This window comes from Tursiops truncatus, chromosome 14 (assembly GCF_011762595.2).
Source record: "Tursiops truncatus isolate mTurTru1 chromosome 14, mTurTru1.mat.Y, whole genome shotgun sequence".
NCBI classification, from domain to species: domain Eukaryota; kingdom Metazoa; phylum Chordata; class Mammalia; order Artiodactyla; family Delphinidae; genus Tursiops; species Tursiops truncatus.
This window is the reverse complement of record NC_047047.1, coordinates 46,544,095-46,559,012: the sequence shown is the minus strand read 5'-3', so window position 1 is coordinate 46,559,012 and position 14,918 is coordinate 46,544,095.

Below are 14,918 nucleotides of genomic sequence, written 5' to 3'. Positions count from 1 at the left end.
TAATCAAATGAAAAAAATATTATTAGTCTTTAGGAAAATGCAAATCAAAAACCACAATAAGATACCACTTAATACCCACTGGGATGGCTATAATAATAATAATAAAGACAAGTGATCACAACCATTGGTTAGGATGTGGAGAAATTTGTATCTTTTATACACTGTTGTTGGGAATGCAAAAAGGTACAGCCACTTATGGAAACAGTCTGTTCCTCAAAAAGTTAAAATGAGAGTAATCACATGACCCAGCAACTCCACTTCTAGGTTTATGATCTAGACAGCCTTAAGTTTCCCTTCAGCTTGACTAAAATTTAGGCAGGTTTCTTCCTGACTATAGCCCACTGACTTCCGTTTTCTTAGAGCATTTACTTTAGAAAAGGTTTAACTACACAATTTTTCTCTGTTCTTTTGCAATGCAAACCTTCTACCAGCCCTGACCAGTTTTAGAATTCAGTAATATCTTTCTGAACAATGTGGGAGCCATTCCTGTGAAATGTAATAATCTAAGAAGGTAGTTGCCCCTATCTCCCAGTCCCTGTGGGATTGAAATAGCTTTACTTTCTTTATTTTTTAATTTAAATTTTTATTTATTTTATATTGATGGATGGTTGATGTACCATATGATGTAAGTTACAGGTATACCATATAGTACTTCACAGTTTTTTGATTAAACTCCATTTATAGTTACTATAAAATACTGGCTATATTCCCTGTGTTGTACAATATATCGTTGTAGCTTATTTTATTTTCTATTTATTTATTTTTTGAATTTTATTTTATTTACCTTTTTATACAGCAGGTTCTTACTACTCATCAATTTTATATGCATCAGGGTATACATGTCAATCCCAATCTCCCAATTCATCACACCCCCACCCCCACGTGCCGCCACTTTCCCCCCTTGGTGTCCATAAGTTAGCTCTCTACATCTGAGTCTCAATTTCTTCCCGGTAAACCAGTTCATCTGTACCATTTTTCTAGGTTCCAAATATATGTGTTAAAATATGACATTTGTTTTTCTCTTTCTCACTTACTTCACTGTGTATGACAGTCTCTAGATTCATTCATGTCTCTACAAATGACCCAATTTTGTTCCATTTTATGGCTGAGTAATATTCTATGTACAACATCTTCTTTATCCATGTGTCTGTCAATGGGCATTTAGGTTGATTCCATGACCTGGCTATTGTAAACAGTGCTGCAGTGAACACTGGGGTGCATGTGCATTTTTGAATTATGGTTTTCTATGGGTATATGCCCAGCAGTGGGATTGCTGGCTCATATGGTAATTCTATTTTTAGTTTTTTTAAGGAACCTCCATACTGTTCTCCATAGTGGCTTTATCAATTTACATTCCCACCAACAGTGTAAGAAGTTTCCCTTTTCTCCGCACCGTCTCCAGCATTTGTTGTTTGTAGATTTTCTGATGATGCCCATACTAAATGGTGTGAGGTGATACCTCATTGTAGTTTTGATTTGCATTTCCCTCATAATTAGTGATGTTGACCAGCTCTTCATGTGCTTCTTGGCTATCTGTATGTCTTCTTTGGAGAAATGTCTATTTAGGTCTTCCGCCAATTTTTGGATTTTTTTTTTTTTTTTTAACATTGAGTTGCATAAGCTGTTTGTATATTTTGGAGATTAATCCTTTGTCCGTTGATTCATTTGCAAATATTTTCTCCATTCTGCGAGTTGTCTTTCGTCTTGTTTGTAGTTTCCTTTGCTTTGCAAAAGCTTTTAAGTTTCATTAATTCCCATTTATTTTTGTTTTTATTTCCATTACTCTAGGAGGTGGATCAAAAAAGATCTTGCTGTGATTAATGTCAAAGAGTGTTCTTCCTTTGTTTTCCTCTAAGAGTTTTATAGTGTCTGGTCTTACATTTAGGTCTCTAATCCATTTTGAGTTTATTTTTGTGTATGGTGTTAAGGAGTGTTCTAATTTCATTCTTCTACATGTAGCTGTCCAGTTTTCCCAGCACCACTTATTGAAGAGACTACCTTTTATCCATTGTATATCCTTGCCTCCTCTGTCATAGATCAGTTGAGCATAGGTCCGTGGTCTTATCTCTGGGCTTCCTATCTTGTTCCATTGATCTATATTTCTGTTCTTGTGCCAGTACCATATTGTCTTCATTACTGTAGCTTTGTAGTATAGTCTAAAATCAGGGAGTCTGATTCCTCCAGGTCCGTTTTTTTTCCCCTCAAGATGGCTTTGGCTATTTGGGGTCTTTTGTGTCTCCATACAAATTTTAAGATTTTTTGTTCTAGTTCTGTAAAAAATGTCATCGGTAATTTGATAGGGATTGCATTGAATCTGTAGATTGCTTGGGTAGTATTGTCATTTTCACAATATTGATTCTTCTAATCCAAGAACATGGTATATCTCTCCAACTGTTGGTATCATCTTTAATTTCTTTCAACAGTGTCTTATAGTTTTCTGCATACAGGTCTTTCGTCTCCCTAGGTAGTCTTATTCCTAGGTATTTTATTATTTTTGTTGCAATGGTAAATGGGAGTGTTTCCTTCATTTCTCTTTCAGATTTTTCATCATCAGTGTATAGGAATGCAAGAGATTTCTGTGCATTAATTTTGTATCTGGCAACTTTATCAAATTCATTGACTAGCTCTAGTAGTTTTCTGGTGGCATCTTTAGGATCCTCTATGTATAGTATCATGTCATCTGCAAATAGTGACCATTTTACTTCTTCTTTTCCAATTTGTATTCCTTTTATTTTTCTTCTCTGATTGCCGTGGCTAGGACTTCCAAAACTATATTGAATAATAGTGGTGAGAGTGGAAATCCTTGTCTTCTTCCTGATCTTAGAGGAAATACTTTCAGTTTTTCACCATTGAGAATGATGAATGGGGTTTGTTGCTGTGGGTTTGTTGTATATGGCCTTTATTATGTTGAGGTAGGTTCCCTCTATGCCCATTTTGTAGAGTTTTTTTTTGTTTTTGTTTTTTTAATCATAAATCGGTGTTGAATTTTGTCAAAAGTTTTTTCTGCATCTATTGAGATGATCATATGGTTTTTATTCTTCAACTTGTTAATATGATGTATCACATTGATTGATTTGCGTATATTGAAGAATCCTTGCATCCCTGGGATAAATTCCACTTGATCATGGTTTATGATCCTTTTAATATGTTGTTGGATTTTGTTTGCTAGTATTTTGTTCATGATTGTTGCATCTATGTTCATCAGTGATATTGGTCTATAATTTTCTTTTTTTGGTGATATCTTTATTGGTTTTGGTATCAGGGTGATGGTGGCCTCATAGAATGAGCGTGGGATTGTTTCCCCCTCTACAATTTTTTGGAAGAGTTTGAGAAGGTTCGGTGTTAGCTCTTCTCTAAATGTTTGACAGAATTCGCCTGTGAAGCCATCTGGTCCTGGACTTCTGTTTGTTGGAAGATTTTTAATCACAGTTTCAATTTCATTACTTGTGATAGGTCTGTATTAGATATTATTTAAAAATTATTATTAATTTGGTTAAGCGTGATAAAGTGATTTTGGTTATGCTGTAAAATACTCTTATCTGTTCATTTTATATATATATGGAAATATTTATGGGTGAAATGATGATACCTAAGATTTGTCTTTCAATACTTCAACAACAACAACACAAGTAAAAGCAGTAGGGTAGATATGGGTAAAAGAAGATTGGCAACATGGCATTAATTCTTGAAGATTGATATAGAAATGTGGATATTCTTTTTAGCTATTCTTTATAGTATTCTTTTTTCCTATGTTTGACAATTTCCATTAAAAATGGAGGCTATTTTTTTAGATTTAGCATTTATTCTCAAGTTATTTTGAGAAAGAAAAGCAATCATCTTTTTATTTTTCTTTTATCAATCTGTATTTTAATAAGTTCTGAAAATGAGAATTTTGTTTTCAATTTGTTTTCGTTCTTAGAGGATTTAATTAATTACAGACTTAAGTTCCTTTCAAAAATATTGGGTCTAGTTTGTATGAGATAAATTCAGTTGAAAACTTAAAGATTTCCCTAGAGTGTGTGAGAGATAATGAGACGAAGAGAGGGAGAGGGAGAAGGGGAGAGGGGAAGAGAGGGAGGAAGGGAGGACAAGAGAGAGGAATAGAGACTGAGATTATTATAGATTTTTTATTATATAATCAGTATATGCTACACAGTGGAAATTATTCATGGGGAAATTTGCACTGGGAAGTACATTTAAGAAAATAGCAAAAAGGTCTATAAAAGAAAGTGAAAAATTAATCAACATATTTACCCTTTCTGGATGAAATGGTGAAAATAAACAAACCCACGTGATGAGAGTAACCAAGGATTAGCCTTATAAATCCACAATTAATGTTTTCTGTCTCTACTGACTTCATTTAGTTCCTTCAATAACACACTAGATTTTCTCAGATTTCAAGAACACTTACTACCATGGAGGAATTACTCATGTGTTAAGTGTATATGTAGAAGGATCAAGTCAGCATCTTAATGGTAAAATTGTGTGTAGTGTAACATAGTAATATCACAGAGACATGTATTTTTTTTTTCATGGAAGTATTTTAAGGGAACAGATATGTTGGACACTAGACATTTAAAATAGTCAAAAAAAAATCAAAGCAAAGAGAAGAATACAAACAATTTTTTTTATTCTTTCTTTAAAGAAAAAAAAACATGATGAGAACTAGTATTTAAATAAACTTAGGCCGTGTTGTACCTTAGGCAAAATTCTCAGATTGAAGCTCCCTATACCAAACTCTAGTTTATAGCCCTGCAATAACTGATACAGTTTTCTTAGAAGACTTACATACTCTCTGCCTCAGTTTCCCCTCATGTAAAAGGTGATAATCTCTGCACGTGATATTCAAATATCAAGTGACAAACCAGAAAATTATTTGAGGTTTTATGATAAAGTTATTCTGCAAACTTCCAATTATTTATAAATCATTTGAAAATGGTTTGTACTAATACTTAAAACACTAAACTTCTAAAGGCATGAATCATAAATGCAAAACAATTTTATTTATTCATGTTTTGGGTTTAGTTATATTACTCCATCACTTATTCAGCAGTATTCATTATGTTAATTTAAGAATAATTAAATATATTATCAATTTGTATATGATATATGCCAAATGCTGAATGAAAATTTAAGTAATCTGTATTTTTCTTCCTTAGTTTTTAGATATTTATGGCAAACAGACTTACCAGGGCTGAAACACTCACCAAATATTGTTTATATTAAAAAATCAAATAAGAAAACTTGATGAACACATGTTTTTTTTTTTTTTGACATCTTTATTGGAGTATAATTGCTTTACAATGGTGTGTTAGTTTCTGCTTTATAACAAAGTGAATCAGCTATACATATACATATATCTGCATATCTCCTCCCTCTTGAGTCTCCCCCCCACCTTTCCTATCCCACATGGACATATATACACTACCAAATGAACATATGGTTTTAATAAGATATTTGAGATATACATTACTGAACTTCACTATAAATTTTCACCTAGTGAGATATTAATGAGCTCTCCAGTGTAATGGTCCCTGCCTGTCAATCTAAACATTAAGGATCTGCGTAAAGAAACCATAATGTCATATTCTGAGCACCTTGTAGAACTGATACATATATATATATATATATATATATATATATATATATATATATATATATATATATAGTACAATATATATCTTGTACTCTGAGAGACTTTGGAAAAGACACTAAGATTTAAAATATCAGACTTAAGCAATTACTATCTACAAGGCTTGGTAATTCATTTAACTTCTTTGAACCTCCCTCATTTTCCTTATTGATGTAACGACAATTGAAATTGACGAAATGGAGATTTGCTGAACCTACTTCACAGTGTTGTTGTGAAGGTCTTTGAAGTCCATGTGAAAGTCTTTAAAAAAGAATTATACTTTATATATTGCAAAGGATGGTTATTGCATTTTCCATTGTAATTTGGCAGAACTATACTGGAGAATTTATTGTGAAAGTATATTAAATCTATATTACTATAATAATGATATTTTTACTTTTTATGGGAATCCTGTGACTAGTTTCCTGAGATGAGTATCATGGAGAGGCCATGATATATTTACTAAACACATCATAGTCTAGCGCAATGGATAATGATAATTGTGTGTTTGCTTAAAGAGCCTTCATTTTTCACCCCCCAAAAAAACTAACTGAAAATTATCAGAAGAAGCTACCTCACAATTTAATTAAATAAATGTATAAAATAACTACTGAATCAATGCTTGTAGATAAATATCTACTGGCTAGGAAAGAATATATGTGGACTCTGTCTATATTTTATTTCTCTGAGAAACATGTCCCAAGATTAGAAAAATGTTAGGAAATAATCAGTTATTTTTCATAAATGACATTCCAGGTTTATTTCTTTGAGCATATAATAATGATTATGCATTATATTATAATTTTACTTAATAATTATTATTTAACATATAGTCATAATTATAATAACATTAAAACTACCAATATATGTGACAGGCTAAAAAATATATGTGTTTTAAGTATTGTTCATTTATCCTCATAATCTGCATTATTGTTTTTTGGTTTTCTTTTTCTTTTCTTTCTTTCTCTCTCTCTCTCTTAGGTGTTAAATAACCCACCTAAGGTCACAGCTACTAAGTAAAGAAGCTAAAAATCAAACCCAGGAAATCTGACTTTGCAGCTTAGGTTCTTTCAATTACATACTCTATAACAGAGAGACAAATAGTTGGATAGATCAAGAGATTCACAGATGACTGATAGATCATACATACACACATATATACATGCATAGAAAAAGTAAAAATATCACAGAAGTTATATCAAACACTACATCCTAGAATTAAATACAAATGCTAAATTTTCTATTATAAGATTTTAATAGAAAAAGATACCAACAGGAAGTTGAGAATTAATTGCTGAAATTAAAAAACAAGTTTTGTTAAATCATTCTTGCAATTTAAAGATAAACACAAATTAGTTTGGTCCATTTTATTATTATGCTGTTATGTATGATTTAATAATACATCATGTATAATTTTTCTATCTTTCTGAGATTAGTTCATAATGCTTGCATGTGTGAATCTACCCATATGTGCACATTCTTTGGTGGGTTTTACCAGTATCAGTACAATATCATAACCTATATCACATAAATTTCTATCCCTACTATATACTTGCTAGTCACTATTTATCAGGCCTAACATTAAACATTTAAGTTTATATTCATTTTTCATTCTCCCCCCACCCCATACATACACACACACACACACACACACACACACACACCGAGTTAGGTATTATTAGCACTAATTAGCACTATTATACAGTTAGGAAAATTTATTTGAGTAAAAAACTGGAAAAATTAGAATTAAAATCCATGTATGAATGTCAAAACCTAAGCTTGTATGAAACAAGCTATATCCTTTCCTATGTTTCAGGTTTCCATCTTATCATGCTCTATAGAACAGTCTATATAAGAGTAATCTTACCCTTCAAAGTGCAAAAAAGAACCACCAGCTAATATATACTATTTTAATGTCTTCCATGGGTCTTTTTCCTGGTCTAGTTTTGTACTTCTTTTTGAAATGATTTGTCTAATTTACAATGCTTATAATATACATTTCACCAAATATCATTTTCTATTAATTTCTAAATTTGTCAATTTAACACTGGAAGTTCAAAGTTGATTTTTCCTATTACACATAGCTGTGAAAAGCACATCATGATTCTTAGCACCCATACTGGACACAGATCTCTAGATATCTACACCTGTACTTTTCTCATACCCTAGAAGGATAAGCATTGCCTCAGTTCTGGGATATTGAATAATTTCCAAGAATTTATAATTCCTCACCTTTTCATTTGACCCATGATTATGAACAGAGTTCATTGTAGATACAGGTGAAAGGGCTTATGAAAATGTAGTGATTTCCATAGGGCCAGTGCTCTTTGCTACATTGGAGGTTATAAAGTACATTTCAGTTTTAATTTGACCAGATGCCTGAGTCCATGTCTAAGCTGCCCTTTTCCTTCATGTTAGAGGACATAGTGAATTTTTTGATTCAGTCCTCTGTATTTGAGTTATTCAAAGAGATTTTACAACTGGCCTCTTGTGATGCTGGGTTGTGATTCATCATCTTTGACCTGCATTCATTCCTCTTCTGATAACCCATATGTCCTGGTAACTCTAATTTATGAAATCTTTCTCTCTGTACCAAAACATGTTTGTCCTCCAATGCTCCAAGGATCAAAGCTTTGCCTATGACACTGTCTCTTCTGCCTTTTGAATATACAGACAAATAGAACGAACTAGAAATGACTTGTGCATATTCTGCTGTTTTTCCTATATCCTATTTAATTATGATCTCTGAATTTTTCTGTGGCCTCTGTTTCCCCCCAGCAACATACCAAACACACCTGTTTAATTGGTGAGCTGTGAAAGATTCAGTCGCTTGGGAAATACAACAGCCTCTGCCCTTGAGTACTTCAAGTCAATGTAGGATCTGGGTGAATATTATTACTGGGCTAGGAATTTACAAATTATTTCCCTTTTGTATAGCCAAATATTATTGGTTTAATATTTCTTTAATCCCTCTACTCAAAATAAGGATTTATTTATCTGCAATTTGCCTCACTCTATATGCATCATATTTTAGTAGGAAAACATATTTCATCCACAATGATTTATTCTTTACAAGGCAAGATTCTTTTACTTTAATTAATTTTTATTCTTCTGGTTATGCAATTTTCTTGGTCTTTTCATTGAATTCTAAGGCATTTTTCCCAGAAGGATAAGGTATAATCATCTTTCTTTATTATGGTAAAGTTTACATATAGTAAAATGCACAGGCCTTAAGTATGGAATTGAGGAGTTTTGATAAATATACACACCAATGTGAACATCACCCTAATAAAGATAAAGAATATTTCTACGACCATGGAACATTCATGTACGCTTCACTCCAGTTAATTATCACCTCCCATAGGCAACCCATGTCTTGATTTTTATCCCTTATAAATAGTATTTGCCTATATTATAGAGTGGGCATGCTTTTACTTTGTTCACTCAACATGGTTTTGAGATTCATCCATGTTGTTGTATCAGTAGTTCATTCTTTTAATTGCTGAGTAGAATTCCATTTTATGAATATATCCTGAATCTATTTCTGTGCTAATTTTAATTATTTAATCTGGATCTTTTCCCCTTCTTACCTTATACATACACTATAAGGTAGTGGTTAATACACTAACTCTGCAGTGGTCTTACGATCTTATGACATAATTATCTTATTTTGATCATGTCTTATGTTTTTGAATGTAAGGCTGGAGTCTGATTATTTATTGTTATCCCCAAATACACAGCATATTATCTTGGTCATGGTAAAAATACAATAAATATTTGCTAAATGAATGACAGTCTCCGTTGTTTTGCTTTCTTAAAAAAATTTTTAAAAAGCAGTCATTTGTAGCTGCTTTAAAGTGACAAATTGTCTTAGCCGTCTTAGATTTGATCACAACCACTGAACTATGCCCTTGACTAAGATGTAAAGAGGAATAGTTTAAGGACACTAATGAGTTTAATTCTGGGGAAATAACATACCTTAACATCATTTACTAACCAAAGCCATTTCACATCTTTGTCTTGAATCTCATAAAGAGTTTTAAGTTAACGGCCTTCAATTCCTATTACCTCTTCACCAATTTGATCTTACTGAAAGTATGAGACTTTATCATTTCTCTGGAGACTCTCAGTTAAAAGTGAAAATCCTCAGACTGTTTGTAGATGTTTATTTTGGTTAAATAATCAAATTTATTAATTTTAATTTATTAATTTCATTTTAATTAAAATAAATAGCCAAATTTGTTTACAACATAAAGATATCTTTTTTATTCTATGATGTGGAAAATACCAAGATTTACAGAGGACTCAGTAGCTTTGGCAACTTAAGGGCTCCTGCGTCTGAGCTGGCCCTGGAGACAACAGCAGCTCTCTGGCACATGGTAAGTCTCAGAGTGGCGGTGGGGGTTGATTGAGAGCACATGTGGGACTTGCTCTAGAGCTCCCCAAACTACTGAGGTGTCACTTTACAGGAGTCAGCTATTTACTCAGATTTTTCCTTAAAAATTTTTTTATGGGACTCAGTGGCAAAATAAATGAAGCAAATGGTTTTACTGCTTTAAAATGTCTGTGTATCACAAATACAGTATTTGGAGAAAATTCAAGTATGATCTCTGAAGAATAATGTGGTAAAATCTGTTCATTCATTCAACAAATATTTAATGAGCAGCTACAATTTGGTAGATCTAAGCACTAGGGATTTCACAGTGAACAAGATGAAAAAAGTCATTCTCAGAAGGCTTACACTGTGTAAACAAAGGATATATGATGGGCAAGGAAAGAAATAACCACAATGATTTCAGACAGTCATGATTACTATGAGGAAAATGAAAGACAGCAATGAGCTAGAGTAGCAGGGAGAGTGGTAAGAGAGCTGTGGGCTACCATTTCTCTCTTGAACAATGCTAATTTACATGCAGCAAATTTTAGCTCTTTGGTTAGTATTCTGGTGTCAGTTTGGAATCTTTTTGTGGCTATATTCTATTGTTTCCACTGTGAGTTTAATTACCCTTGGAGCAAAGCCCAAGATTCAAATAATAGGGTTTTATATGGAAATATTTTCTACATGTAGGATGTAAGATTCAATGATAAGTAAAACAAAGAGAAAGGAAAACCTGGTTGGTCTATAAAATAGGAATAAGGTCATATAATAAAACTTATGAAGTCTACATTATTTTAATATATGACTTGTTTATTTTTATAGTTTGTTTAGGGTAAAATTGATGACATTAAGTTGAAGCCTAAAGAAGTTAACTTGCTTTAGCTCACATACAGTCTAAGTAAACAAACAAACCAACAAATAAAAACAGATTGTAACTCAGGGATTTGTAACTCTACAGTGTAAACAGTTTCTTCTCTATCCTCTATCTTCCCAATTACAAAGAAAATAAGGAGAGGATTGCTGGACAAGGCCCAATAAACAAAACTTGCTTAGGGGAAGCAATAGTTGGAAGTAAGAAAGTCAATGGGTGAAATGGAGCAAATTCAAGTGGAAAGTCTAAGTATTGGGCACCTAAGGCTGTCTAAAGCATCTATAAAGGGAGGTCCAAGAAATGCAAAGTCATGCACCTGGGACTTCTTTCTGATTCAGTCATTTCTTCTGGACTCATTATGTATTTACCCTGATGAGACAGAAAGCAAGTTCAGAAAGAAGAGTAGACACAGCTAGACCATGTGCTATACCAAATCCTATATAGCTGTATGTAGAGAGGAGGATGACACAAATAAAAAAACAAACTCAGAAACATATACCTGAAAAACCTTCCAGAAATACAAAGAAGAAACCACATAGTGAGTTTCTGCTGGGAGTATTTCCTGACTTTTTTTAAAAAAAATTGTTATCTATCTGGCTATCTGTTATGGACTATTTGCGTCCCAGCCAAAATTCCTGTGTTGAATCCTAAACCTCAATACGATGTTAATGGAAGGTGGGGCCTTTGGGAGGTAACTAGGTCATGAGGGAGGAGCCCTCATGAATGGTATTAGTGCCCTTATAAGAAGGGACAGGAGGGCTTCCCTGGTGGCACAGTGGTTGAGAGTCTGCCTGCCGATGCAGGGGACACGGGTTTGTGCCCTGGTCCAGGAAGGATCCCACGTGCCGCGGAGCGGCTGGGCCCGTGAGCCATGGCCACTGAGCCTGTGCGTCCGGAGCCCATGCTCTGCAATGGGAGAGGCCACAACAGTGAGAGGCCCACGTACCGCAGAAAGAAAAAAAAAAAAAAAAAAAAGAAGGGACAGGAGAGCTTACTTCCTCTGTCTGTTATCCCACCATGTGGGTATACAACCAGATGGCTGTTTGCAAACCAGGAAGTGCCCTTACCAGACACCAGATCTGCTGGCACCTTTATCTTGGACTTCCTAGCCTTCAGAATCACAGGAAATAAATTTCTGTTCTTTAAGTCACCCATGCTATGGTATCTTGTTACAGCAGCTTGAAGTGACTAAGACATCACCTGAAAAAATCTACACATATTTAATGTAGATGGTTAATGTTTCAAACATATCACTGCAAGATGTATGTAGATGAATTATTAGATCTTTTTTTCTCTTTTCCTCTTTTCCCCCTCTTTGGTGATGATGATGATGATGGTAATGATGATGGTAAAATACATCCAAAAGAAGGATAAGAAAATGATAATAACATATAAAATAAAACCCATCTTTCGAAAAATGTTATAAAAATAGAAAAGAAAAATACAATTTGGATACAATTAGACATGGGCAATTAGTAAAATTCAAGAAAGCACAGACCCTATGAATCAAGAGATGAACAAATGGATTATATTAAAAGAGGTCACATGGGACCTGGCATAAATAAGGAAATAATCTAAGGATAAAAACACATAAATTATAAATTTGAAAGCTGTAATATAATCAATCACAACAGAAAAGTAAATGGATAATAGAGATAAAGAACACATTTGAGAATTTCTGAAAAGGTTGAATTTAAAATGCAGAACTACAGGTGATAATGTCAGTGAATAAATATGGAGGACAGAAAAGGTATATGAAACATGATGATGGCCTGATGATTGACAGTTTATAAATATGTCTTTCTTTGGTTGAAGAAAATTTATATGCATAGATTGTAATGGACCTCACATTAAAATTTTAAGAAGAGGAAAGAAATACTACTTAAGCATAGCTTGGTAATCTTAAAATTTTAAGAAACAAGAAAAAATTCCTAAAAATATATGAAAGGGAATGTTAAACAAAAATGAATAAAAAATCATATCAAAGATTTGCAAGCACAGAAAGAGAAATCAGCCTCGTTTCACCTTTTTCCATTTCTTATGTCTAAATTCCTTAGGACATTGGCAAAAGTCAATAGAGAAGTTTTATGATAGGGATGGTCAAAGATTATGATGTAATAGTGCTTTGCTCAGTCAAGATATTAATGTAGCTATACACTGGTAGAAAAAATTATCAGATTTTTAAAGACCAATGAAATAAACTTTGAATTTTAGTCCAGAAGAAAAAAAGTGAAGCTATGATCGAACCATGAAAAGTCAAAATAAAGATCTTTAGACTTTCATGTTTGGAAAAATGTGACTGATAGACAGCACTGACTATTGAAACCTGTAAACAGAATTAATTCTAAATACATGGAAATAAGTTTGTAAAGTAGAATGCAAATTTCATTAATAATTCTTAAAATAGAGCATATAGAAAGATGTCAAATGATTTAATCATGAACCTGAGGCCTCAATAACTTACAAATTTAAATGCTAATTTTAAAAAATGATAATTGACAATGTCAGAGGCAGGAGCAAATAAACACAAGCTCAAAGAGCTCCATTTTAAAAAAAACTTTTATCTCACATGAGAGAAATTTAATATACACAAAGTTTTGAAAGTTTTAGTTATTACACAGAAGTCCTCATGTTTCAAGAGTCTTATACTTTCTATGTTGTTTGAAACTTTATGGAAAATATTTAAAAGCATAGCTCATTTAGAAGAATTAAAATTTACAGAAAAGAGAAAAGAGATTTTATCTGAAGAGTGGACTAACACTTTAAAATTCTCTCAGTACAAATGCAAAATACTTTGGATAAAATACAACATAAAATATTCTAAATAGTTTACCTTACAAAAAATAATAAATTAACAAGTAAAACACAAAGACTTGTGCATACATACAGCAACTTTATTCATAACAGCCCAAACTGGAAACAATCCAAATGTCTATGAACACGTGAATAGATGGTTGAACTGTGGCATATTCACACAACTATTACCCAGCAACTAAAAGGAATGAACTGCTGACACATGCACCAATATGAACAAATCTCCAAAATATTGTATTGGGTAAAAGAAAACAGTCATAAAATAATATATATATGATTTAACTTACATGAAGGATACAAAACAGGCAAAACTAAGCTATGGTGATAAGCATAAGAACATTGGTTCCCTGGTGACAGGGATATGGACTAGAAAGGGACTTGAGAAAATTTATCAGGGTAATAAAACTGTTTCATATTGTAATTGAGGTGTTGGTTATACCTATTTGAATTGTACACTTAAGGTCTGTGCATTTAATGGTGTGTAAATACTATCTCAAAAAGAAAAATTCCTTGGGTATAGCTAAAGTGAAATAAAATCATAATAATTACATACTTTCCACAATAATTTTAAAACTTCTGTGTAGAAATTTGTTTCCATCCCTCCCACACATTCTCTCATTTGATGACCTCGACTCTTATTTTCTCCTACAGAAAAAGTAGAAACCATCAGTCAGAATTCTATCAACTACACCATAACCGACTGGTTGATGTAACTTCATATATCTGAATCCTTGCTAGCTGCTCCTTGTCCCTTCTCTTCTCTAATATATATATTCAAATATAATATTGATTTATTCCCTTCTTGCCCTTTACAGTAAACTTATATCAGCGATTGTACCTTATTTTTTCCATGTTTAATCTCATCCTTTTCATCTTTTGCCCCTGTTAATTTACAAAACCCAACCTTTTCCAACAGTAACAACAAAATCTAAACAAAATTATTTTAGACTTCTCATTCATCTCCCATTATAGTCCTAACTCTGTCCCCTTCAACTATGTTTAAACTATTTCTCTTAACTATGTCTCTGTTTCCATTTCCTCATATTTTGTCAATTTTAATGCCAAATCATTCTATCAAGCTAATTATCACTAAGGTTTCCTTCTGAACTTCATGTTGCTATGTACAATAATAATATTTAGATTTTATCTTGAAATTTACATTGAAGAGTATAAATTTTGACACTGCTGACTATTTGTTCCATCATAAAACCCTCTCTTCCCTT